This window comes from Pseudorca crassidens, chromosome 11 (genome assembly GCF_039906515.1).
Source record: "Pseudorca crassidens isolate mPseCra1 chromosome 11, mPseCra1.hap1, whole genome shotgun sequence".
Lineage (NCBI taxonomy): Eukaryota > Metazoa > Chordata > Mammalia > Artiodactyla > Delphinidae > Pseudorca > Pseudorca crassidens.
Genome location: NC_090306.1, coordinates 72,603,588 through 72,630,406, shown reverse-complemented (window position 1 = coordinate 72,630,406; position 26,819 = coordinate 72,603,588). Strand labels below are relative to the sequence as shown.

The following is a 26,819-nucleotide window of genomic DNA, read 5'->3' as shown; positions in this document are numbered from 1 at the left end:
ATGATCCCTGCCCTCTTCTAGTCTTCTCTACTGGAGGAAACAGATATTAATCGAGTAATCACACAAACTAATGGCTAATTTCAACTTCTACAATGTTGCAAAACAGGTACACAGTGCTAGAAAATCTTTAAAGTGAGGAACTGACCTCAAACGGAAGGTCAGTGAAGTCTTCCCTGTGGAAGGACCACCTGGGCCGAGATCTAAAGGATGAGTGGCAAATAAGAGGTAAAAGATGGGGAGAAAAGCACTTTTGCTCAAGGTATCAGTTTGGTATCTTGATGCAGCATGGCAAGTATAAAGGAATAAAATCACTCATGTGGCTGCAGTATAGCACGAAGGAGAGCAGGGTGTGAAATCAGATTGAAGAGGGAGCTGGAAGCCAGCTTTCACTTTATGAAGGGAAGATACAGAGTAAGAGTTGCTTTTTGAAAAGGTGACTCTGGGAGACTGTGGCATATTTTATAGTTGTTTTTTCTGGAACTGCATTTCTTTGGATGATTAGTCAAATGAAGAAAGGCAGGCTTCCTTTATTATCTCACGTTAGTACTTCATAATCACCCTAGTTTATCCCAGTGTGTATACTAAGATTCAATGCCTCAAAAAATGCGAAGAAGAAAATGGAAGCATATTGGAAACCTTTGTCCCACCATTAACTTCAGCCCTTTGATAATTTCAGTTTGGAATTTTGGATATTTCTAGGCCTCTGTGAAGAGTTGGTCTGCCCAAAATGATTATATAGCAGAGTGTCATAGAATAAACCAAAGAGTTGCAGTCTGGTTTAAAAATGGTCAACAAACATACATCTAATCTGTAATATGAAAGACATGAAAAATCCAAAACTTAAAACCAAGCCAAATAGCCAGAAGGTGGAAAGCTTTTAAAATAAAAACATCTCACTTCATTTCCAATATAACTGATTAAAAACTCTAAAAGTGATATTTTCTAACAAATGGTTATTAAACATGAGGACAAAGTTAATGTATTTTTCTATGATAATGCTGTTATTTCAAATGCTCTGAATATCTGGAACATTAAGATTATTCAAAACTATAGTAAAATAGTTACTCATTACCTATAAGTTTACTGAGTTTTGTGCTTAAACAGACTGTGGATAGTTGTTTCAAGGCAAGAATGTGAAATCTGTCAATGTCCAACTCAGCATAATTTTAATTGTACTTACAGATATAGGTGAGCACATTAATATTTCACAATCATTTTCACCCTCCAAGAAGCCATCATCACTGATTAAAGTCTTTTGAAATACTATTGAATCTTTCAAATTTTCTTGGAATTATAATAACTATAAATTTGTGCTTATAATTCACCAAGCAAATTTCCCTAGAGTTCTTTCCATCATAAATTTCTGATAATGTGAAAATTATTTGAAAATTATTACATTTCTCATAATGTGATCTGAATCTCTATCTGTATTTCCATAAGTAATAGTTTAAAATGTACATTAGCATAGTCTGATATAGCTTTATTTCACCACTAACGTTTTAACGACAGTTATAGTGAGGAAAGAGCTGCACAATACTTTGAAGAAATGTACTTTCAAAAATTGATCTATTTAATATAATTTGCACATTTGCTTTCTAAATTATAATTTATCTTTGATAACAAAGATTTTTTGTATTTATGAATAACTGTGCAATTAATTTGTGTTTGTTTTATTTCATCTTATTTTGTTTAGATGACAGCTGAGGAAAGACTTGTAGAAATCACCTGAAGTAACGTTACTGTTGTCACGTTGCTAACAAAGAAGACTGGTAAATGACAATGAAGAATTTCCTACCAACACTTTTTTCCTGTATTAAATAATTGTTGGAAAGGGGATTGTTGGAAATCATAATAAATTTAAAATGTGTTCTCTATAGAAAAGGGAGAAAGAAAGAAAATGAACATTTCTCATTATATCTTCCAACTTTCTGAATCTCAGATCATAATGGTAAATCCAAAAAAAGCCTTTTTCTAAATGAGTGTATATTGAAGTAAGTTATCAGAAGAGGGTGAAAGAGAAAAAAAGCAAGTAAAAATACAACCCTAAGGAGTTATCTGGTATATTCTGCTTCTCACCAAGTTACATTTTTAACTCTGTGTAGTAAGAGAACATTAAAGTGAATTGCTAAAAAGATATTTACATTCAAGATGTGCTTGACTATTTGGATAGAATAAAAATTGATTATTTGGATAGAACAGAAATGCTGACCAACCCAGATCTTTGTATACTGGAAGATGAAACTCTTCCTACACATGCCTGTGCAGATTTCAGGGTACAATGCTTACTAGATTGTGCAAAAAGTTCCTCCTAAAATGTTCCAGATTAGCACATGTGCCACGATACAGTAACTCCACAATTCACTGTCCAAACCCTGACAATTTTAAAAGTGAAATGGAGAGCCCTTAATAATTAAAGTAATACAAGAATCACAAAGTGGGTCTGTCTCAGTCACAAATGAGTATTTACTCACTATGGCCCCAGCTATTTTGTAGATATATTTACCCAATCATGAAATTACCTCCTAGTTTCTTTAACTCCATGAGTTATTATTTATTTGTTAATACACTCTGTCATATGGACTCCATTTCATCTTTTTTGTGTGTTTCTTTTATGACATATTTTAGTCTGATTTATAATTACTTAAAAGCTAGAATGCTCATATTTAAAATATATTGAAGATTATTTATTTAATATATGCTAAGCATTGGTTCAAACTTATTTCACAGCAATATTGTGAAATAGGCATTATTCAAAGCAGAGGCTCTGAAAAAATTATGTTCATTACCTAAGGATACTCTGTCAATAAGAGGATCCATATTCTAATCTGGGTCTTTTTGACAAAAAGGACTAAACTTTTAGCCACTGGGCCACCTGTCTCATTCCTTCAACTCATCTGGAGTTGTAGATTTAGCTCTACTGAGTGATCCTCTATGTCAATAACCTTAACTTCTCTGTGTTTCAGATTTATATTATCTGTTAAATAATCAGGATGGAAAACAAAACCACCTTGGAGATAGCAAAATGCAAACTGTCCTGGAGAGCTGGCTGCGTTATCTGAAGGAAAGAACTACCTAGCCAAAATTATGACCATCTCATTCATTCATCCATTCAATTCATTCAAGCAACAGTCCATAGCATAGAGATATATTAATTAACTCAAACTATTAAATACTAGGTAACAAGTTTACAAAGAAGAACAAAGCATACTCCCTGCCCTCAAGGAGTTCACCGTCTCTGTGGGGCTACAACTCACGATTATAAACTACGTGTTAAATGAAATAATAAAATATTACGGGAGGATAGAGAAGAGGTACAGTCTAAGGGCAGGAGTGAGTGTGAGCGGTGTGGCCAGTGGGAAAGAGAGGTCAGGTAATGATTTCTAAAGGAATCTCAGATGCAGTTGCTTTGGCTTTCATATGTGTGGAACTGGCAACTTTTCAATCTGATATATTAGTTAAGGGAATCCCCTGAGTTCACCTGAAAGCACAACCTTGTTTTCATCTCCCAAATATTCAGTTACATAGTCAACCACAAATAAAAAATAAAGCTACTATATGATCTGCATCTTTATTCCTGCCCTGCTACTAGGTTCATCAGTACCGCTTTTTAAAATTCCATATATATGCATTAGCATACGGTATTTGTTTTTCTCTTTCTGACTTACTTCACTCTGTATGACAGACCCTAGGTCCATCCACCTCATTACAAGTAACTTAATTTCGTTCCTTCTTAGGGTTGAGTACTAGTCCATTGTATATATGTGTCACATCTTCTTATCCATTCATCTGTCAATGGACATTTAGGTTGCTTTCATGTCCTGACTATTGTAAACAGTGCTGCAATGAACATTGTGGTACATGACTCTTTTTGAATTATGGTTTTCTCAGGATAAATGCCCAGTAGTGGGATTGCTGGGTCATATGGTAGTTCGATTTTAGTTTTTTAAGGAAAACTCCATACTATTCTCCATAGTGGCTGTATCAATTTACATTCCCACCAACAGTGCAAGAGGGTGCCCTTTTCTCCACACCCTCTCCGGCATTTATTGCTTGTAGATTTTTTTGATGATGGCCATTCTGACCAGTGTGAGGTGATACCTCATTGTGGTTTTGATTTGTATTTCTATTATGATTAGTGATGTTGAGCATCTTTTCATGTGTTTGTTGGCCATCTGTATAACTTCTTTGGAGAAATGTCTATTTAGGTCTTCTGCCCATTTTTGGACTGGGCTGTTTGTTTTTTTGATATTGAGCTGCATGAGCTGCTTGTACATTTTGGAGATTAATCCTTTGTCAGTTGCTTCATTTGCAAATATTTTCTCCCATTCTGAGGGTTGTCTTTTCGTCTTCTTTATGGTTTTCTTTGCTGCAAAAGCTTTTAAGTTTCGTTAGGTGCCATTTATTTTCGTTTTTATTTCCATTTCTCTAGGAGGTGGGTCAAAAAGGATCTTGCTGTGATTTATGTCATAGAGTGTTCTGCCTGTGTTTTCCTCTAAGAGTTTGATAGTGTCTGGCCTTCCATTTAGGTCTTTAATCCATTTTGAGTTTATTTTTGTGTATGGTGTTAGGAAGTGTTCTAATTTCATTCTTTTACATGTAGCTGTCCAGTTTTCCCAGCATCACTTATTGAAGAGACTGTCTTTTCCTCCATTGTATATTCTTGCCTCCTCTGTCATAGATTAGGTGACCATAGGTGTGTGGGTTTATCTCCGGGCTTTCTATCCTGTTCCATTGATCTATATTTCTGTTTTTGTGCTAGTACCATACTGATTACTGTAGCTGTGTAGTATAGGCTGAAGTCAGGGAGCATGATTCCTCCAGCAACTTTCTTCTTTCTTGAGATTGCTTTGGCTATTCGGGGTCTTTTGTGTCTCCATACAAATTGTGAGATTTTTTGTTCTAGTTCTGTGAAAAATGCCAGTGGTAGTTTGATAGGGATTGCATTGAATTTGTAGATTGCTTTGGGTGGTAGAGTCATTTTCACAATGTTGAGTCTTCCAATCCAAGAACATGGTATATCTCTCCATCTGTTTGTATCATCTTTGATTCCTTTCATCAGTGTCTTATAGTTTTCTGCATACAGGTCTTTTGCCTCCTTAGGAAGGTTTATTCCTAGGTATTTTATTCTTTTTGTTGCAATGGTAAATGGGAGTGTTTCCTTAATTTTTCTTTCAGATTTTTCATTGTTAGTGGATAGGAATGCCAGAGATTTCTGTGCATTTTGTATCTTGCTACTTTACCAAATTCATTGATTAGCTCTAGTAGTTTTCTGGTGGCATCTTTAAGATTTTCATGTCATCTGCAATTAGCGATGTTGATCATCTTTTCATGTGCCTCTTCGCCATCTGTATGTCTTCTTTGGAGAAATGTCTATGTAGGTCTTCTGCCCATTTTTTTTATTGTGTTGTTTGTTTTATTGATATTGAGTTGCATGAGCTGTTTGTATATTTTAGATATTAACCCTCTTGTCAGTCACATCATTTGCAAATATTTTCTCTCATTCCATAAGTTGTCTTTTCATTTTGCTGATGGTTTTCTTTGTTCTGATAAAGCTTTTAAGCTTGATTAAGTCCCGTTTGTTTATTTTTTCTTTTATTCCTTTTGCCTTGGGAGACTAATCTAAGAAAATATTGCTACAATTTATGTCCCAGAATGTTTTGCCTGTGTTCTCTTCTAGGAGTTTTATGGTGTCTTTTCTTATATTTAGGTCTTTAAACTATTTTGAGTTTATTTTTGTATATGGTATGAGGGAGTGTTCTAATTTCATTGATTAACATGTAGCTGTCTGGCTTTCCCAAAACCACTTGCTGAAGAGACTGTCTTTTCGTCATTGTATATCCTTGCCTCCTTTGTTGTATGTAGATTTTTTTTTTTTAATACAGAACACTTCACAAATTTGCATGTCATCCTTATGCAGAGGCCATGCTAATCTTCCCTGTATCGTTCCTATTTTAGTATGTGTGCCACTGAAGCGAGCACTGTTGTAGATTAATTGACTGTACATGTGTGGGTTTATTTCTGGGCTCTCTATTCTGTTCCATTGATCTACATGTCTGTTTTTGTGCCAATACCATGCTGTTTGATTACTGTAGCTTTGTAGTATTGTCTGAAGTCTGGAAGGGTTATGCCTCCAGCTTTGTTCTTCTTCCTCAGATTTGCTGTGGCAATTCTGGGTCTTTTGTGGTTCCATATAAATTTATTTTAAAGTGATAAATAAAGCATGTTCTTTGACCTCAGAAAAATTCTAATCAAAATAAGTACAAAAATGAGTCAGAGGGTAAGGATGTGATTTTGCCACTCTTGTCAAGCAAGCTATTCAAATCATTACAAGTATGTGAACTGAATAGGCTGCAAAGAAAAAAAAAAAAAAGATGGTTCAATGATCTTTGAAGTTTAATCTGGCACTATCGTTGGGGATTTATATCAATATTTCAGGCCAATACAAAAATTAGAAATGTTTTACACATATCTGACTTCTAGATTTGTTCACAGGTTATGGGGATGGTATATGTATTCTGGACTGATGTATTTGAAATAAACTACTGTGTCACAAAGGAATGGGAAAGAGAATAAAGAGCTCTATGAATTGTAAACTGTATCTTACATATTTTGTCTGCATAATGATAAAAAAGAGCCATATTCAGAAAAAATCCTATGTTTGCTTTCAAACAATTTTAAAAGATCAATTTAATGTGTAGGTAAAAGGTGTGGGGAGCGATAAGCATTACAGCTAATCACTTTGAGAAAAAGTCCAATGTACAGAGGAAATCAATACATTTCCATAGCAATGGACACTTTCCATTTAATTATACCCATGGTCCTAAATCCCCTGACGGCAGGAAGTTTCTTCCTTTTTTATTGCTGTCATTACTACTTAAAAGGTTTTCCTGATACAAAGTCAGCACTCAATCAAGACTTGTTGAATGAACTAAACAAGAATAAGGTTACAGAGTCCCAGACTGGTTTTTTGTGTTTTTTAAGTAAAAGACTTGCAAATGAAAGATACCACTGAGAAAGTATTTCTAAACTTCAGAAGTTTGAATCCAGCCTAATGCAGTTTGTACCAATATCTCCCTAAATTGAGTATCAAAAGCCTTACAAGTGCATAGAGATTAGAATTTTAGTAAATGTTACTGTAAGAATATAAATCTTCTATATAAAACATTGTTATATTACCTTATTTTGCAAAAGAAAAAACTATATGTGAAACAATCAATCTGTTTGTTCAAATGTTTGTTTTAGGTTTGTTCAAATTTGTTCTAGGTTTTCTTTTTACTTAAGTTTTTTAACAAGTTAAAAATATTTTTTATTATAAACTGTAGAATTAAGCTAGTCCCTTTTGTAGGCATGTAAACAGAAATGTAATTATTAAAAGTACACAGGTGGAAGATATAATGTATACTAAGATGTGTTTATGTCTAAAAACATTTTTGTAAAAACAAGCACTGCTATCCAGGTAAATATTAAATATTCTGTCTTAAAATGCATATTTAAAGATATAATTTGCCTTCTTTTTAAAAAATTAATACTATCTAATTTGAGAAAGCAGAGTGGGGGCTGTTTTCTTATCCCAAGGTAGACAGAATTTTGACAGGGGCAGGAAATGTGCTTGCACTCCCTATTGTGTAGAAATAATCCTCTTTTTAAGGAATAGTCTTGGCAGCAGTGTTCAGGTGGCTGTGTAGACTGATCTGTGCTTCCTTACCAAATCAGAACAAAAGAGAAGAAAACACATTTTAGCCATCATGCTGCAGATAACTGAAATGAAAAATTACAAGGCAAATTGTTTTTGGCAAAACAGTTTCCTCCCCAGAACTGAGTATCAAAATGTGGTTTCCATTTTTCCACTAACATGTCACAAGTTCCACTCTGGGTGACGTCTGAGATCCTGATTCAGGATGTGGACTAGGAGGGTCCAGGTCATGGTGACACTAACCAAGGTTGTTAGATTTATTAACGTATTAGTCATCTTGCTAAAAAAAGTTTATATAAAATGGGTATACAGCATTGTCTCAACTTCTGTTTCATTATTCTGATTTTAGTTCAATTACATAATCTAATTTGACTGAATCCAAGAAAATAAATTATAATTAAAGAGTAGTTATAATTTGCATTTAGGTAGATAAGGAAAAGAAAAAAATTAAAATAGATACCTGGAAGGTCAGTAGGAACTATGTTCTTGTAAAAATTCAACTTTCAATCTTGAATTTAAACAATCTTGAATTTAAATGGAACTTTAAACGTAGCTGTATGGACAAAAGAAATAACTATATGGTAATTAAGCCTGTCCTCTAGTTTCTAGCACTTCTGCTCCATGCAGCTCTTTGCATCAAAATTTATTCACATCCAAGCTTATTTATCTTTTAACTATCATTATATTTAAATAGATTAGTAAAAGAGACAGCTGGAGTCCAATGAGAGATTGCCTTAATCAGGAAACATTACACAAAAGCAACAACAAAAAAATTAAGGCTAACAGTCCTACATATCCAAGTTTATTTATCCTTAGACTATCAGTAGATTAAAATAGGTTAATAAAATAGACATCTGATGCCCAATGAGAGGTAACTGTAATCAGAAAACATTACATGAAAGGAAAATGGTAAAAGGAATAAGATGAACTGGTGCAAAAATACATTTATTATATCAAGATATTTTTTAAAGCATTGCTTGTTTACAACAGCAGTCAATGCCCATTAACAACATAATAATCTTCATTTTTGATGACTGAACCCTAATTCTGCTACTGAAATTATGAGTTTAAAAAATGATTAATATAAGTTTCCAGTAAATAGTTTTCATTGCAGTTTTTGTAGTGCCAAAGAACATTTCTTGGCTCAGTGTAAACATGTATATTATAGGAAAATGAATAAAGTTGACATCCTTTGGCACATTACACAGTAAAAATTTGGGTGAGATAAACATTTTATGGTACAGATATAAAACTTGCTCTAAGGCCTTGGCATGGATTTAGAAAGGTATAGAATATTGTAAGTCATTTTAAGGACTTCCTCTTTTACTGAGTAGAGCTATTATAAAGTTTTGAGCAGAGGAGATTCTGGTTAGATGTATGCTTTAACAGAATCATGCTAATTGCTGTGTTGAGACAAGCAGAGACACAAGCAATTCAGTAAGAACAGGGTGGCAAGCTTGTAGCTGTGAATGTCATGAGAAATGATCAGATTCTGTATTTATCTGTACTTTTAAAAATAAGAGTGAGGATTTCTTTACCAATCCTATATAGGGTGAGACAAAAAGAAAAAAGTCAAAGACCACAGCAATGTCTTGGGCTGAGCACTGGAACCGTGGGGTTGCCATCGACAAAGATAAGTAAGGCCATGGTGGAATGGATCTGGGGGGAAAGATGAAGAGTTCAGTTTTATACTCATGAAGGTGAGATGATTATTCAGCACTCAATGTATGCATTGCTTCCTAAAATCATGTAGCAGGTGTTCATTGTAGGTGCTGTTTACTGTTGTTGGTTTATTTCTCTGGTTCTTTTGCTTTTCTGCCACATTATCTGTTTCTTCATTTGCCTGTTTTTTGTGGGGTTTTTTTATTGGAGTATAGTTGATTTACAATGTTGTGTTAGTTTCTGCTGTACAGCAAAGTGAATCAGTTATACATATACATATATCCACTCTTTTTTACCTAGTTGTTCTTTATCGTCTGCTGGGTTCAATACACAAATATGTAAAGAGGATCTAAGGTCTAGGAAGATTTTTTTCCACTGGAGCAGATTTGCATTTGCTTATGCAGGTGGCTGGGGTCATCAGCAAACTAGAATGACCTTAATACTATCAGAGACTGAAATCAGAAATTGCACTTCTTCAATCCTTCAATCCTTGCAAGTACGTTTCACCCTTATTTGGGGGGTTTAGACCATAAGGATCTTAATCAGAAGCCTGCGTGATTTACCAATGCCCCTGGCAAGCCTTGAAAGCAATCTGAATTTTTCTTTCTGTAAACCTTTCAAAAACTTTTCTCATCTGTTTCTTGGCCTCTCAGTCACCTCTTCCAGAATTGGCAAATCCCTGTAAAGGAAAAATGGTGCTAAATACCAAGTTCACACGTCTAGGTTTTATTTCTTTTACTTTGGAATTTGGCCCTATAATTTCCTTGACTGCATCCCATTATGATATTATACACACACATGCACACACACATACACACATACCACACTTTCTTAATCCATCTCAGTACAAGGGTTGACCCAAGGTACCGTTGCCCCTACTGGAAGCAAGACTCCTTGGCCATTATATATTTAAAGTAAGTTTAAATCCAGATTTTATACCTATTAAAGATGGTGGAAAGATAAAAGTTTAACAAGTGCATAAGCTGAGATGTTTCTTTTATTTAAAAATTTGTTTTCAATCCTATTCTCGGTGGTAGGATATAGCAAGGAATAGATAGCCAAGATGCCCACTCTCCTGGAACTTACATTCTAATACTAGAGGAGGACAGAAAAGACCAACATAACTGTCAGATATCACCAGTGCTATGACGGCTTTTAAGGAGGGTCCTGTAATACAGAGCAGGTAGCAGCTACTTTACATTGAATGGTCAGGGAAGAATTCTCTACGGAGAGGACACTTAAGGTAAGAATTTAAAGACAAGAACAAGTCATGTGGCAATATTCCTTGAAGCGCTGAGCAGAGTTGTATGTGCTTGAGAAATAAGAAGGGGCAAGTGCATCTGTACTGTGTTAATTAAAAGAGAGAATTGTAGAAGAAGTTGAGAGGTCAAGTAAGGGCAAAATCGTATAGAGCCTTGCAGGTCAAGATAAGGAATGTAATAAATAACACATATGCCTGTCTAGGTTTATTTAAGACACCAAACTACCAACGAAATGATGAAGAGAAACAAAAAAGGTAAACTCTTGCCTGCTGGAAACTCCTCAAAAACAATGAGAAAGGGTTTTTAATATATCTTTCAACTCAAATATTTCTTTTTCCTCTCATAATGACTTCTAAACTGATCTGATATTGGGTTAAACCAGTGGCCTGATGTTGCATAGTCATTTTTTTTTTTCTCTTGGAACCAAAATAAAATGAGAGGAAATTAAAAGGCATAAACCTAGAAGGAACAAACCACCATTCTCCAATCTCCAGTGTAATAACTGATCCAGGCAAGATCATCAATGCATGCTAAAAGTAAAAAGTTGCTGCAAAGAAAAAAATGCACTTCCTCATTGGCCATATCTGGCAGCCATCCTCCCATGGCAATCTATGATAAAGCAAGAAATGAATTTTCCAGATCCAGCAAACACTACCATGCTTATGTTGTCAATGATAGCTTTCTGTTCCATTAGGATCCCTAAGGATCATGAGAAATTACACTCAAACAGGCCTTATGCTCTCTTTTCTTGTGTGCCACTGTCCTTCAAAAAGTTTTTACTCGTTACAAATTAAACCAGGACATTTATCTCATCTTAAAGTGACATGTGTGGACATCTGTGTGAGTGTGTGTGAGTGCTGTGTGTTCACTTCTTCCCAAGCAGTCATACATACAGAACATCTCTCAAGTAATACCACTTTTGGAATATGTGGTTTTGGAAACAGACAGAAAAGAAGAAAAAAAAAGATATTTCAATGTCATAATGGCAGGTGGTGATTAAGGAAAAAAAATTAATATTAAATACAGGGTTGTAATATGACAAGGTAATGAAATGACTAGGGCCAGGCCGCATGTCTAGCAAGGTGGGTGGTGCAGGAGTCCAGCTATGAAACCTTGACCTGTCCAGGGCCCGGTTGAGATTTGATGCCATCTACTGGCAGTTTTCTGTTATAGCCTAAATATCAATGAAGATGATTCTGGGTCCTTGAGTGGAGGACCCTGCTATCTCCTGCTTAGTGTGAAGCCTAGAGTCCTGGAGGGCTCTCTTCCTCGCCCGCCCTGCTCTGAGCAGCCCCCACGTTTATGACGTAGGAAGGGTCTCTGTGCTCCTGATGCTACCCCAGCAGGTGCCTGCTGGTGTTTATTATTTGGTGCAAACCTCATGGCGGGGGCAGGCAGGTTTCTCAGTTCTCTCGCTCTAGTCCCAGTCTTAGGTAAGCCCTGTGCAGTTCATCTTGAGGGTGGGGTTTTCTCAGCTTTCCTTCCATCTCCCCTGGTGCGTAAGGATGGTGAGTCTTCGGCAAGAGTGAGTTTCCTGCCCCCCTCCCCCCCAGCAGCGTGGCTTTGCGTCACTACAAAAGTACAAAATCTTGACCATTGAGCATTCTTCCTCTGCCACTGTGGAAGGAAGACTTTGCTTCCTATGAGAGAAGAGTATGGATTTCATGCCTCTCTTCCAGCAGCTGCTTCTTCAGGTCTCCTTTTCCTGATCCTACTCTTTCTCATATGCACCCAGCACGGACCTGTATTAAAAAGCTGGTGAGGAAGCTTAGGTGACCTTTGTGTCTTGGGTTTCTAGAGATTCTAAATTCTCTTGATGACCCACACAGAATCTTTGAAAATTTATTAAAATTTCAGTTGTTTCCTTTTTATACATATTTACGTCTACCACGTGTGCTCGCTCTTACACTGTACTGAAGGCCAAATAGTTCGCATGTCCAAGGTCTTTTTGGAGGGGCTTGTCACCCTTTGGAATTCAGTTTACCTAGTTACCTTACGACCTTGGCTCTGTGATGAGCCCAGGAAAGTTATGATTTCTTAGATTATCCGCCTTTTTCTTTTAATGTTAGAGTAGGAGTAACATTCTCCTGAGATCTTCTACAGATTAGTAGGTTTGGAAATTACACTAATCATACTGAACTATAATTACATATCTGTCAGTTTCACCTCTATAAATTTCTTGTAAACAGTGCATTTTAAAATTCTCAGTGCCTAGTGGTTTTTATTTATTGTATTGTTGTAATAAGCTGTTCACATGCCTGTCTCTCTGACTAGACATCTTTGAGTAGGTGACTGAGTCTTATTATGTCCTTATAACTAGTCCTTATAATAACATAAGGACTAATATCTATTGAGTGTTTGCTACGTAACAGACCCTGCTATAAATTCTTCATATACATTTTCTCATTTAATATCATTACCAACCCTATAAAGTAGGTATTATAATTCTAGTCTTTTAGTTTAATAAGCAAACACAGACAGGACAGGCATAGGCTCTTGCTCTCAGAAGAGCCCTGCACTTGGTTTAAAGCTCTGCTGTCTCCACCTTGAAATTCTTAATTTTATCTTGGAACGTGAAGTCCGTGAGACAAGGAAGCATGTCGGTGAGCAGTGAAGATAGGCCTGGGGATACAAGGTGCAAATTAGTTGGGGATCATGGGCCCGACAGGCACACAGGCATTGAGCAGCTGGCCTTGTGGCCCAGCACACAGCACCCAGACTTAGAGCAGTCTGTGGTACATGGGATCTAATGAGGTGAGGCCCTTAAAACAGGTATTCCATGAAAGAAGAAACCCAAAACAGCAGAAATGCTGACCTGCTGGCCTTGAAGAAGCAACAGACACTTTCTGAGCCACCAATGGAGAGAATAGCATCTAGAAGCTGAGGGCCTCAGTCCTAAAAATACAAGGAATTGAATTTTGCCAGTAACTTGAATGAACTTAGAAGAGGACCCCAAGCTTCAGATGAGAAGGCATGCTGGCCAAACTCTTCATTGCAGCCTTGCAATCATCTGAGAAGTACAGACCCCTGACACGTGTAAACCACAGGATAATAAATATATGCTATTGTAAGCACTATTTGAGGTAATTTGTTATGTAGCAATAAAAAACTAATACTACAGTCATGAAACATGCTAAAACATAATAACAGTGAGGTCATTATAAAAACGTTTGCGCCCACAGCTTTTATATAGAACTTAAAATCTTAATGTTTAAATATTTATTTTCAGTTACTTATGATTACACGAATATAAACACACACCTATATACATATATTCGTATACTTGAAAAGCCCTAAAGTGAAAAATTCATTGCATTCAAATAACAGCTGTTAAGTCACAAAATCCAACATAGCTTGGCTCCAGGTCAGGCCTATCCCAGAATTTCTAAGCATAGCAACTCATAGGCACTTGCCCATTTTAAAACCGTGGGTGTATCAGCATACTCCCTGTTCTATCTTAGGTCACGTGCAAGAATTCAGGATGAGATGTAACACCACAATTCTGTGTAAATAGCAGGTGAGCTGTTGACAGAAGATTTTTGAAGTTTGGACAGATGAAAACTATAAAAACCAGGAATAATTTTATGTAGTCTGCATCAATAGAGAATAATTTATCAGGGAAGAAAGGCCATAATTAATTGCAGGAATTTTAAAAAAATCATAAACAGGAGGGATCAGAGATTTAAATCTGTCATTTTGGGTTCCTCATCTGCTCTGAACTGAGACAGAGGGGTCTGGCAGTCACTGACTCAACAGAGAAGCCAGTGCACCGGGGAGCCACAGTTTTCTCCAGATAGAATGGGTCCAGCCAGGAGTCCTATGAAAATATGATACTCCTACCTTTATGACGTTGCAGGTATACTAATGGTGCTGCTACCACATGGGGACTTCATGAAGCATAAATACCACAGAAATACCTGCATATAATCACAAGGTATAACTGGAGAAAGGGTAATTTGGTTATATAGATGTCAAGCACAGAAGAAATAAAATTTATTTTAAAAGATTCAATAACAGTAATGCTAACAATAGCTAACATTTATTAAACATGTAGTCTGTACTAGGCACTGAACTTAGTTCATCTCAATTAGTTCTTACTGTAGCCCTATAAAATAGAGACTTATGGTATCTCCATTTTGCAGATGAGGATCTAAGAAAAGAGAGGTTAAATAAGTTGCCAAAATAAATCACAGAGCTAGGATTTGACCCCCCAAAGACACTCTCTGGTCTTTTGAGATCTTACTTACTTTTCAAGAATGTATCTGAATATGATCAGTGATATCCAGGACAAGTAGGACAGCACCTAGCATAACCAATCGCATTTGCCTGACTTTCAAACACATGCAGTTAATTGACTTTTTTAAAAGATAAACTTTTAATTCTGTAATAATTTTAGATTTATAGGAAAGTTGCAAATATAGTACATGGAATTCACCTATGCTCTTTACCCATTTTCCCTAATATTAACATCTTGCTTTCTCTTGGTACATTTGTCAAAACTAGGAAATTATCATTGGAACATCATTATTAACTAAATTACAGGCTGTGTCAGATTTTTAAAAACACTTTATTTTTTAGAGAAGTTTTAGATTCACAGCTTGAGCAGAAGGTATAGAGGCTTCCCATATACCCCTGCACCTCAACAGGCAGCAGCCTCCCGACTATCAAGTGGTATATTTGTTACAACTGATGAACCTACATTGACACATCAGTATCATTCAAAGTCCATAGTTTACACTGGGGTCCACTCAGGGTATACATTCTATGGGTTTTGCAAATGGATGATGGCGTGTATCCACCATACAGAGTATCATACAGAGTTTCGCTGTCCTAAAAATCCTTTGTGCTCTACCTCCCCCCTCATCTCTCCCTCCCCCCTCCCCCTCGCAACCACAGATCCTTCCACTCTTTACATAGTTTTGCCTTTTCCAGAATGTTATATAGTTGGAATCATACAGTGTAGAGTCTTTATAAATTGGCTTCTTTAGCTTAGTAATAGGTATTTAAGGTTTCTCTGTGTTTTTTCATGACTTCATAGCTCATTTCTTTTTACCACTAAGTAATATTCCATTATCTGGATGTACCACAGTTAATTTTATTCATTCACCTACTGAAGGACATTTTGGTTGCTTCCAAGTTTTGGCAATTATGAATAAAGCTGCTATAAACATCCATGTGCAGGTTTTTGTGTGGACACATCTTTTCATATGCTTATTTGCCATCTGTATATCTTCTTTGGTGAAGTGTCTGTTCAGGTCTCTTGCCCTTTTTTAACCTGGATTATTTGTTCTCTTATTGCTGCGTTTTAAGAGTTCTTTGTATAGTTTGGATAACAGTCCTTTATCAGATATGTCTTTTGTAAATATTTTCTTCCTGTCTGTGGCTTGTCTTCTCATTCTGTTGACAGTGTCTTTCATAGAGCAAAAATTTTTCATTTTAATTCAGGCTGGCTTATTAATTCTTTCTTTTATATGTCATGCCTTTGGTGCTGTATCTAAAGAGTCATTACCAAATCCAAGGTCATCTAGATTTTTTCCTGTTATCTTCTAAAAGTTTTACAGTTTTTCAGTTCACATTTAGGTCTATGATCCACTTTGACTTAATTCTTCTGAAGGCTGTAAGGTTTGTGTCTAAGTTCATTACTTTTGCATGTGGATGTCCAGTTGTTCCATCATCATTTGGTGAAAAGACAATCTTTTCTCCAGTGTATTGCTTTTGCTCCTTTATTAATTGTCTATATTTACATGGGTCTATTTCTGGGCTCTCTATTAAAGAGGAAGGTGTATATATAAATATGTGTGTGTGTGTGTGTGTGTGTGTGTGTGTGTGTGTGTGTGTATAATCCCTAATATATATACCATTGGAGATTCTTCTGTAAGGAAGATTTGTCCCTATCCCCATTCATTCATTTAATCAATATTTCATTTATATAAATGTATATTCATATCTATTTTTTTGTACTTTGAATTATAATCTAATACTGCTTGGCTTATTTTGTTGCTAAAACTAACCCAGTTTTGGCCATTGAGAGCATTTTTAAATTGGCTCCTGTTGTTACTTTTATATACCCCAACTTTTTTTTTTTTTTTTAAGCTTATCTTCACTCTCTGGCAATACACGCATGATATGCCTTAGTGCTAGAATCAGCCATTTCGTCAAGAAGCCCTGGTTTCGTTCACTGTAAAATGGTACCTATTGTCCTTTGAACACTGATACTTTATTTTTCAGAGGCCATTCAAACTCAACAACTCCAAAACCAATTTTACTCCCAAATCCTGCCCCTGTAACACTGTTATTAAATTCTGTTCCTTCCTATTCTATCACAGTAAATGATATACAGATCTTTCTGTTACCCAAATAAAAAAATTTTTTTTTCAGAGGAAAAAATACAGTAGTGATCTTACGGCCAGCCAGCAGAAAACAAGTTCCTGAGGACATGGGCTTGGGGCATAAGATTTCTGTATATGTGAGAATGTGTGAATGTGAGAGTGTGTGTATGTGTGTGTATAAAAGCTATCACAAAAATGAGAGGTTATTAGGAGTAGATTAAAGGGTTGGCCAACCCACCAGGCTTAAGATAGTTTATGTCAATAAATAACTGATGAACCTAGCATTTTATCATCAAGGGATCCATACAGAGCAACTAAAGGCCAGTATAAAATTGAGCATCTAAATATATATACATTATGCATCAAGTCACTCTTTGGGAAATAGAACTATGAACATATGTATCCTTTTCACAAATTACAATACAGTTTAGAAGGTAAGAAAAACATACTTAAACTGACAGCAAATAACACAGTATGCAATGAAATTAGGTGCAAACCTGATGACTCTAAAAGCTCTAAGAAGTGAGTGAAAAGATATTTCTAAGCTATTGCTCAAAAATTTTTATAGTGATCTTGCAACTTACGTGTGTCTGGAAGATGTATATGGTCGGGGGGAAAGAGAAGATGTTTTATATGAAAACAAAAACATGCTGCAAGGTGGAAAGAGAAAGGTTTAAACATGGCAGGTTTAGAAAATCATGAAATTTATCTGAAACAGGCTTATTAAAGCTTGCTGAGACCAAAGTAACACCAACATTTGTACACGTATAAATTTCAAGGTCCTTTAAAGACACCGCGCACTTGCTTTGGATTCTAGCCTCAAACTCTCCTAATTAGTAACTCTAAATGATCAGTTAATCATTTAATACAGCTAAGCGTGACATTTTACATCTGCAAAACTGCAGTAAATTTTTTCCTGCTAATCTTGCAAGGTAACCTGTGAGAGTTATATAAGACTACATATATAAAACTGTACTGTATGCCATAATTATAATTTGAGTATATACTACTAAGGTAAGCTATTACTTATGAATACTAACTTGTTTTTTATATATACATATTCAATCTTTTGAATAGGGAAATCAATATAAGGTACAAAGGTACAATTAAAAAGTAATAGAACATTTTATGAAAGTGCAAGTGAGGTAGTACTCAGTGTTCCTGGGTTCATATTCCTTGCTCACGGGAGGTTGTGAATCTCTAATTCTAAACTGCATTCACTGCAGCCTACAAAAGTGCTTTTGCAAGTGGATTTTAGTAATAAAGATTAAATCATGTTCAGATAAAAACTTTTTAATTGCTCCAAAACCACCATGGAAAAATTGGGGCACAGGTGAAAACATGTTTGAAATTAATATTCCTTTAATAAGTAATTCAACACAATTATGTCCTATATCCACTGCTGTGGATTTAAGGAACTGTATTTTAGTTCCTTGAAATGCAGAGATTTTCATTTGAGAATTGATATCAGAGATATCAGCTTTAATTTAATTTCAGTCTGCTAAAAATTATGACTATATCATTCCAACTGCTCTTTCTCTTTCGTCTCAAAAAACAATTTATCCAGAATTTGAATGTGTCTTACTGGTAAATAGTTTTTGCAGAGAGTTTTTATATTAATGAATTAAATTGTCTCTCATGTTAGCTAATTTCTCTTATCTTAGTGAAATTTTACTGCCGTTTACTCCAAGTATTCTAAACTGCTCAGCAAGACTGCATAATTTTCCTGTTTGATCCAGAGCAGAATAATCAATCTGTGCGATACAAAAATAGTCTATTCCATCATATGTGACTTAAATTTCCTCTGAAATGAACTCTGAGACAACTGTTTCTTGGAAGAAGTGCTTTTGAAAATTACTTTCTCCAACTCCCAATCATTTTTCTTTTTCCTTTGCACAGTAATTCTTTCAAACATTCATCTCTCTTATTTTTTGTTGTCCCCTAGTTTCTTGTACATATATCATCTAACCTTACCTACCTGAAGGTTAATTTTTACACAGAAAGAAAAAATTCTCAAAAGTAATTGTATTAAGTCAAATGCACATGTCAAATTTTATATGGCATAATTCCCAGTATCTTAACTGAGCCTGATAGAATTGGTATATCTTATATTCACTAATTCCATTCTATTTACCTACAAAATATGATATGTAAATATTCCATAGGTCCTTGACATCTAATTGGGTAATGATGCTAATAAATAAATGAGGCAAAACAATGTAAGTAAAAAAAAAAAAGTAAATACATTATAGGTATTATCATGATTTAGGACATTTTATATTAAGTAATGGTTCTCAGCCAGGAACAATTTCATCACCCCAGGGACATTTGTCAATGTCTGGAGACATTTTTGATCGTCACAACTTAAGTGGTACTACCGGCATCTAGTCCAGAGAAGCTGCAACATTCTGCACTGCACTGGAGAATCCTCCATCACAAAGAATTACCTGGTCTAAAATATTAACAGTAATGTCAAAATTGAGAAACCCTGAGGGAGAGGGAACTTACAACTCCCCAAATTTGTCAAATTGCTATTTTTCTCTTGATGGAGAGGGACTCCCACATTTGATTTTTAGTTCCAACAGCTCCTTTATACATTAGTCCAAATTGAGGTGTGCAGTTTTCCACTTAGTCACATCATCCAATCTGTGAAGCATATGTAACAAGAAAGCTGCCTAATACCTAATGGCATGGATCACTCTAAAAGTGTCTGCACAGAACAGAGGATGGGGAACATTTATGTGCATCACATCTCTAATAAATGATGGCTGTTACTGCTTTATAAATCACATTAGTGGACAGAAAGGGGAGATGAGAATATTCTGTACAATTTACACATTAATGTATTACTTAGCATGCAACACATTCTGTTTCCACTGCAGTGACTAAAAGAAAAAGAGAGAGAGAGAGAGGGATGATTATTTTCCTCTTACTATATGTAAATAAACTTTCTTGCTCTGTGGGAAAATCTTGGTGTAAGCTGATCTGCCATAGAGAGCATGTTAAAGATACTACATCATTATGTCATATACTTACTACACTTTGTTAACTACTGACTTTGAATTAGACGTGCTCAAAAATGGTAAAAATAACTATTTTCCATAATGATTTGGGTTGATAGTCTATTAGGTATATTAGCGAATTTGGGAAAATTCATGGACAATGTATGAAAGCACCCACAGCACATTAAGATTTCATCGAATCTAAATTGATAACCTTTTGGAAGATTTACAGGGATTACATTTATAATTATTCTACACTTTGTTCCACTTACAAGAATTGTTTAAAAGACTTGATAAATTGCATCACTATGGGCAAAACTATTAGAAAAAACTGTTTTCCTGAAGTAAGAAGATCTTGCCTGACTTTTCTCCCCTGAATTATTTCCTTTAATGTGGAAGGAAACCATTTCTCATATTATGCTTGTTTGAATCAACATAGTGATTAAAAGTGTTACTTTTGAAAACTAACAAATCTGATGCTTAAATCACCATTTATTTTTAACTTCAATAATTTTGGCAAGTTACATTATATAATCTTTAGTTTCTCACTAATAATATAGCAACAACAACAACAGTAATAGTAATAATAATAACACCCTATTAGGTTTGTGAAGATTAAAGAGCACGTCTATTATGCTTGATACATATCATGTGTTTGATAAATTTAATTATAATGAATTTCCAAAAGTCTGTGTCATGCAGCAGATTTTGTCCAGATTTCTTTTCTGGTATAGCCAATGAACTTATTATCTTTACCTGTAAGTCTAAAAGCAAACTAGACTCAGTATGTCAAATCAAACTCTTTCCCCTCCAAAACCTGCTTTTCTTCCTCCTGTGTTCCCTATGTAGTGAAGATGTGAACAGAATTTGTTCCAATCAGAAACCCTGGAGTCATCCTAGCCTCTACTTTCACAGTTACTTTCCATATCCAGTGAACCACCAGGGACTTTCTAATCTACTTATTTAATAGCACTAGAGGTGGGTCCATTTCTCTCTATTTCAACTGTAACTCCTTTATTTTAGGTCATCCTCATCTCTCTAAAGGAAAGCGATAGCAACAATCCCTTAAATCATATCCTTGACCCTCTTTGTCTCTTAATTTTCCCACTAATCTGTTTTTCCACATGGAAACCAGAGTGGTTTTCCAAAATTAAGATCACATCATGTGTTTTCCCTGCTTAAGGGCTTTCAATGGCTCCCCATTCTTCTTAAATAGAAATCCAAAACACTTAACCTAAGTTAGAAGTTGGTCTAAATTAAAATTTTAGAGGCACTAAAAATTTCTTACATTCTTTCCCATAAGAATCTAAAATAGACAGCATACAAAATGAAAACATAAAATGTTAGAAAATATAACAATAGTCATTTTATCTTCATAATGACTAATTTTTAATAGCATTCTTTCAAAAGTAGTCTTTTCCTATCCCTTTGCTCTGCAGCCTCTCCTTGCTGGTGCAGTAAGCACATATTGAATATGCCTACGAGGTAACTAAGCACAGGCCATTCTTAAGACTCTAGGCTTTACTTTTCAGCTCCTCTTCCAACTACTTCCCTCACACTCTCCAGGACATTGGTCCAGCCATTAAGGCTGCAATTCTCTGCCTTACCTGTGGGCATTTATAATTGCTATTCCCTCTGATCTGATATCTTCCCTTTTGTTAGCTTATTCCTGCTCTACTCTTAAGGTACAGCTTAATGCAATTTCTCCAGAAAGGCTTCCCCAATCCTTTCTTCCTTGAAATACTGAGTTTGGGTCTTACCTCTACAACACCATGCTTCCCTGTAATTACGTCTAAGACAGCCCTCCTTACCCAACTTTTACTACCTAATTATGTTGCTTACAAGTGAACATCTTCTTTTCTATCTCAAGGATCAGCAAAATCTGGTCTACTGCCTATTTCTCTATGGCTCAAAAACTAAAATGCTTTTTTAACTTTTTTTTAATAGTTGGAAAAAATCAAAAGAAAATTACTACCTCAAGACCTGTAAAAATGTTATGAAATACACATTTCAGTGTTCTTAAATAAGGTTTTTGTAACACATGTACTTCTATTTACTTACGTATTTCCTATTACTGGTTTGTACTACACCTGCAGAGTAGTTGCAACAGAGATAATACACCCCAAAAAGTGTAAAATATTTACTATCTGATGCTTTACAAAATGGTTTACCAGCTGCTGTTCTATCTTACCAGATGTCAAATTCCTTAAGGGAGGAAGCATGTTTTCCCAATTGCATTTCAGAATCTGCTGCTCAACGTATATTTTATGAATGAGTGAATTAATGAAAGAATAGTGAATGGGTATTATAAATGAATGCAATGGAGATGAAAGTTATATTTCTCTAGCTGAAAGCAAAGTAAATTAACTCTGGCTAAACTGAGCAAAAAGGAAATTTATTGGAAGGAAATAGGTTATGTCACAAAATAAAGTTGAAGAACTAGGCCTTGGAGAGGATAGGAATTAGAATGGCTCTTGAGATCCTGGTAGCAGGAACTACTGGATAATCTCACTGAAATAAAATGATTGATCCTGAATTTACATTTGGCCCAAAGACCATATTTCCAGGAGAGATAATATGACCACACCTTGGCTAGAGAAAGTGATCTCTATTTGGTAGTGCCATTCAGATACATAAGTCTTGGAAAAGATGTTCCATCAATACTGCATGTAAAGGAAAATCCGTGTTCTATTACTAGAATCAGGAACAGTGTTAATACTAGGTAAAAACCAAAATGACAGGATATACCTTACAATAGAAAAAGAAAATGGGAGTCAGAAGATCATTTTAAATGGAAATACCTGAAAATTAGACTACAGCTGCCTACAGAACATCTTCTTTCTATCATATTGAAAAACAATTTAGTCATGAGTGTCTTACTCAACTCTCATGAACTAACTAGCTTGGTTTCAACATTATTATTGAACATAAAAGTATAAATGGCATCATTCATAGAGTATACTGAGTATAATATGCCCATCTGTCAGTTTAATAAGAAGAGATAAAACCATTATTCTATTTATCAGAGCTTTCACAAAAACTAAAAAAGACAAGGGCTGTATTGTCACTTTGTGTGTAATGATAAACATACTAGCTAGATCTGAAATGTGAAATTATCCAAATCCCAAACATTTCTGTGATAAAGAGGCTAACACGGCACATTAATAACATGATGATGGATGAGCTGTCTCTAATGGTGAGAAAAATACAAAGGAAAAACACAAAGAAATGGGCATTAATAATCCCAGTATTACTCATCTTCTAGTATTTCTCTCTTCATTCACTCATTGAGTACTACTTGTTCTCCAAGCTAACTATGACACATCTCACATTAAGTGACTGTCCTATAAACTGTTAAGCTTGAACTTTCTGAAAAATCCATATTCCTCTCTGAATGAGGGTATGCTGACAGCATTCTGAGATCTTTTAGGCCGTCGCCACAATAACCCTCTTGCTAATTGGGTATTACATATTTTAATCTTTGTGTTTTCAGTTCATGTGTGCTAAGTTCCTGAAGCATACACTTTGAAAAATTCCTAAAGAACTCACATGTAGCTTCAACTGGGGTTTTCATTATTACTGACCTTTCCCGTATAAATTACCTTAAACTTTTTACTTTCTTTTCACAATGACTTCACAAGAATGTCTCTTGTGCAAAAGTTTCTCTCCTTAGAGAAAAAGAGATCCATTTAAAATATTTATGTAAGAATCAAGAATTTTATAGTCTTTCCAGTCACTGGAAGCATATCTACTAAAAAAGAAAAAACACCTAACTTAGTACTGAATGATGTTTGGTTTCTGAGAATGAAAAAAAATTCTGCTTAACTTTATATATCCATTTAGCTTCGGTTGTAAAGAAAATTAACTTATCTTTACAAGGCATAACACTTTAGCACGTGTGGACTGTAGACAAAATCTATTTAGCCAATAAAAGATAAGGCACTGGTCATTTCACTTTTACTGTGACTACTTTCTACACGATAGATTCATTGTCTACTTCCACAGCTTATACTTAAGCTTCCTTACTTCCAATTAATTTATAGTTTAAATTAGGTAAGTCACTGAACAATTACTGAACATTTAAAGCAAACTGGCATCCTCACTAGCCAAAAATATTATAATAATTTTCTACATAGATTATGATATACTTCAAACCACACAACATAAAATCACACTGTGTCTCCTAATTTCTTTGCTGTCTATGTTGACTTTTCTAGTCATATATTTTTACTAGCATCTGCCAATAAAAGTTATAATGCAACCCATTCCATTTTTAGATTTGTACCAAGAAAAACAACATTTTCATCCCAATTATACATATCATATAGTTCTAAAAGTATTCTTGGAGGCTGTTTTATTTTCCCCTTGACTTTAGTATAATTATAGTTTTATTCAATAATTTCGGTTGATTTAAGTGTTATGGTGCAGCAATATCTCATTTTGATGAGTGATCTTTCCTAAGTGTTACATTTGGGTAATCCTTTTATAATCCTTTGATTTTTATGTACCAGGTGGAATTTTCACATTTACTTCTGATTTGTTATGAATCTTTCCTTGATATTTTTATATGACTCCAATATTAGTTATGTATCCTACAAAGCCAAAAGTGAAAGACTTCTGACCTTTCTTTAGATACTTTCCAGGATGCCTAAGTACAGACATAGGAGATATATTATTATGGAACTTTGTTTATTTGGAGTCTTTCCTCAAAAGAAGTTTTACATTCCATAAAAACAGAACATATAAAAATTTTTTTCTTATAAAATTATTTTAATTAGTGACATAACTGTTTTATTTTCACAAGCAAAAAGGGATTTTTAAAAATTAAAGAAAAACCATAATGTTTTAAAATACCAATTAAATAATGTGTTTACTTGTACTCACTAACAGGAATCATTTTCTTTCTGGTTATATATGTCATATGAGAAAGTATTTATAATAGATACTGTTTCGTGGTATATAAGAACAGGGTTTACTACAACACAGCAGTACCTGCTTTGAGATATTCTAAGTTTAACTTCTCTGAACTCTTCCCAAGACTGTCAGGAAAACTTGATTAATCCAAATTGTTTTCATCTTATTCCAAAGCATGCTTTAAGTTTTTAACTCTCAGAGAAGATTATACAATTATATATTTCATCATGGAAAATGTATTCATGATTTCTTCTCTAGTATTGGAGTAGAAAAGTCAACCAGGTATAAATGTAAAGAGACATCTATCAGTCAAGTCTTTCATTTGCAATGGAAAGAATCTAATCTATTTAGAACTCAGTTTCCTTATTTCAAAATATCAGGGAATTAAACTAGGTAACTCTGGTCACTTTCAGTTTTTAAAGTATATAGTTTTTAAACCATACCCTGTAAAAATAAGGAAAAGGGAACAGGCAATGTGTCTTAAAACTTTTTGGTATGGAATACATCTGGTATATTTTTAAATGATAACATACTCTCTCATATAATAGAGTTCTTTGTAAGAACAAAGATAAGTTATTATAAGTTATTAAGATTCCTTATATTATAAGGAATCTTAATTATTTTGCCAAGTTATGCCTTGCCATGGGTCAAGACTGAAGAATCAATAAAGGCTACAAGTTAAAGAAAAGACATATTAAAAGAACAGCCAGTTGCCAACAGAAGCTTATAAGTGATATTCATCTTATCATTCACATAATGAAGTGTTTAAAAAAAACTTGTAATAAAGATGTTTCTAAAAAATTTAAAAAGAAATTAAAAAATAAATGAACTACATTGTCTCAAACAAATATTTCATGTTATAGATACTTGACTGCTTAACTCATCTAAAGAAAACACTTTTATGACTTTCAACATTTATTGATAATGCAATAAAGTATATATCCTCAAGTCTTTAAAGTAATAAAGTTAGGCTGCTAAAAGATGGCATAATATTGTAGGGATCAATAATATGAAATATAGAAGATACTGAAAGAAAAATCATGTAAGTATGTTTACCTACCTTTTGCAAGCCTGATTTACTATTTTGTATTAAAAAATAAAATACATTGACTATGAGGTTGAACGTCTGTGTCATTATGATGTTAGGAATGGTGATAACTGTATACATCTACCTTCAACCAAGTACTCCCACGCCAGTTCCCAAAGATGGGCTTTGGTGCAACCACTTCAAAAGCTGAGTATTGCTGGTTGCATCTTTTTTGTTGTTGTTGTGGATACTAGTTGTATTTGGCTTGGTAAACACTGTGTTTCAACACCATTGTCCTTTATTTCATAAAAGTGAATAGAGAAAAAACATGCAGAGAAATTCACAAGACTTAATTTACTGTCCCTGCGCTCGCTCTCACACACTCTCTCTCTCTCTCCCCCCTCCCGTTTCTTTCTCCCCTCCTACCTTCTCCCTTTCTTTTCCTTCCCTTCCTTCCTTCCTTCTTCCCCCCTTCCTTCTCTCCTTCCTTCCTTCCTTCCTCCCTTCCAATGCATATAATGTGGGAGAGATAGTAAACTCTAATGGTTAAAAGCATAGCTCTGAAGTTGAACTGCCCAGATTTAAATACCAGCTGTATTATTTTCTCTATGATTTTGAACAAGTTACTTAACTTGTTCTTTGTAACAATTTTCTCATCTGTAAAATTGGAATAATAGCAATAATAATAATAATAGATATTTGTAAAGGTTTCAGTGAAGATGAAGATGATTTAATATATGGGAAATACTTTAAACAGCAATTGGCACATTAACTATGACTGAATAGTTAGTTTTTATAACATGTACTCATGGGGAAGCTGAAGAAGCCATGGGAGAAACTATCAGATGCCCCATTCCTGCAAATCCTGACTTAAGACCTAAGCGCTAAGGAAAAAGCATCCATGATGCCAAATTAAGAGTCAGTTTGTGA

The 26,819-nt window shown here is 34.8% G+C and overlaps 1 non-coding gene and 1 pseudogene across 1 annotated transcript; both read right to left on the bottom strand.

The window, feature by feature from the left end:
- LOC137202932 (proline-rich protein 13 pseudogene) overlaps nucleotides 1–26,819 on the bottom strand; it is a 162,839-nt pseudogene that overhangs the window by 81,950 nt on the left and 54,070 nt on the right.
- LOC137203120 (U6 spliceosomal RNA) lies at nucleotides 5,873–5,979 on the bottom strand. Its single transcript, XR_010932949.1, has one exon. It is a non-coding gene; the product is annotated as a U6 spliceosomal RNA (small nuclear RNA).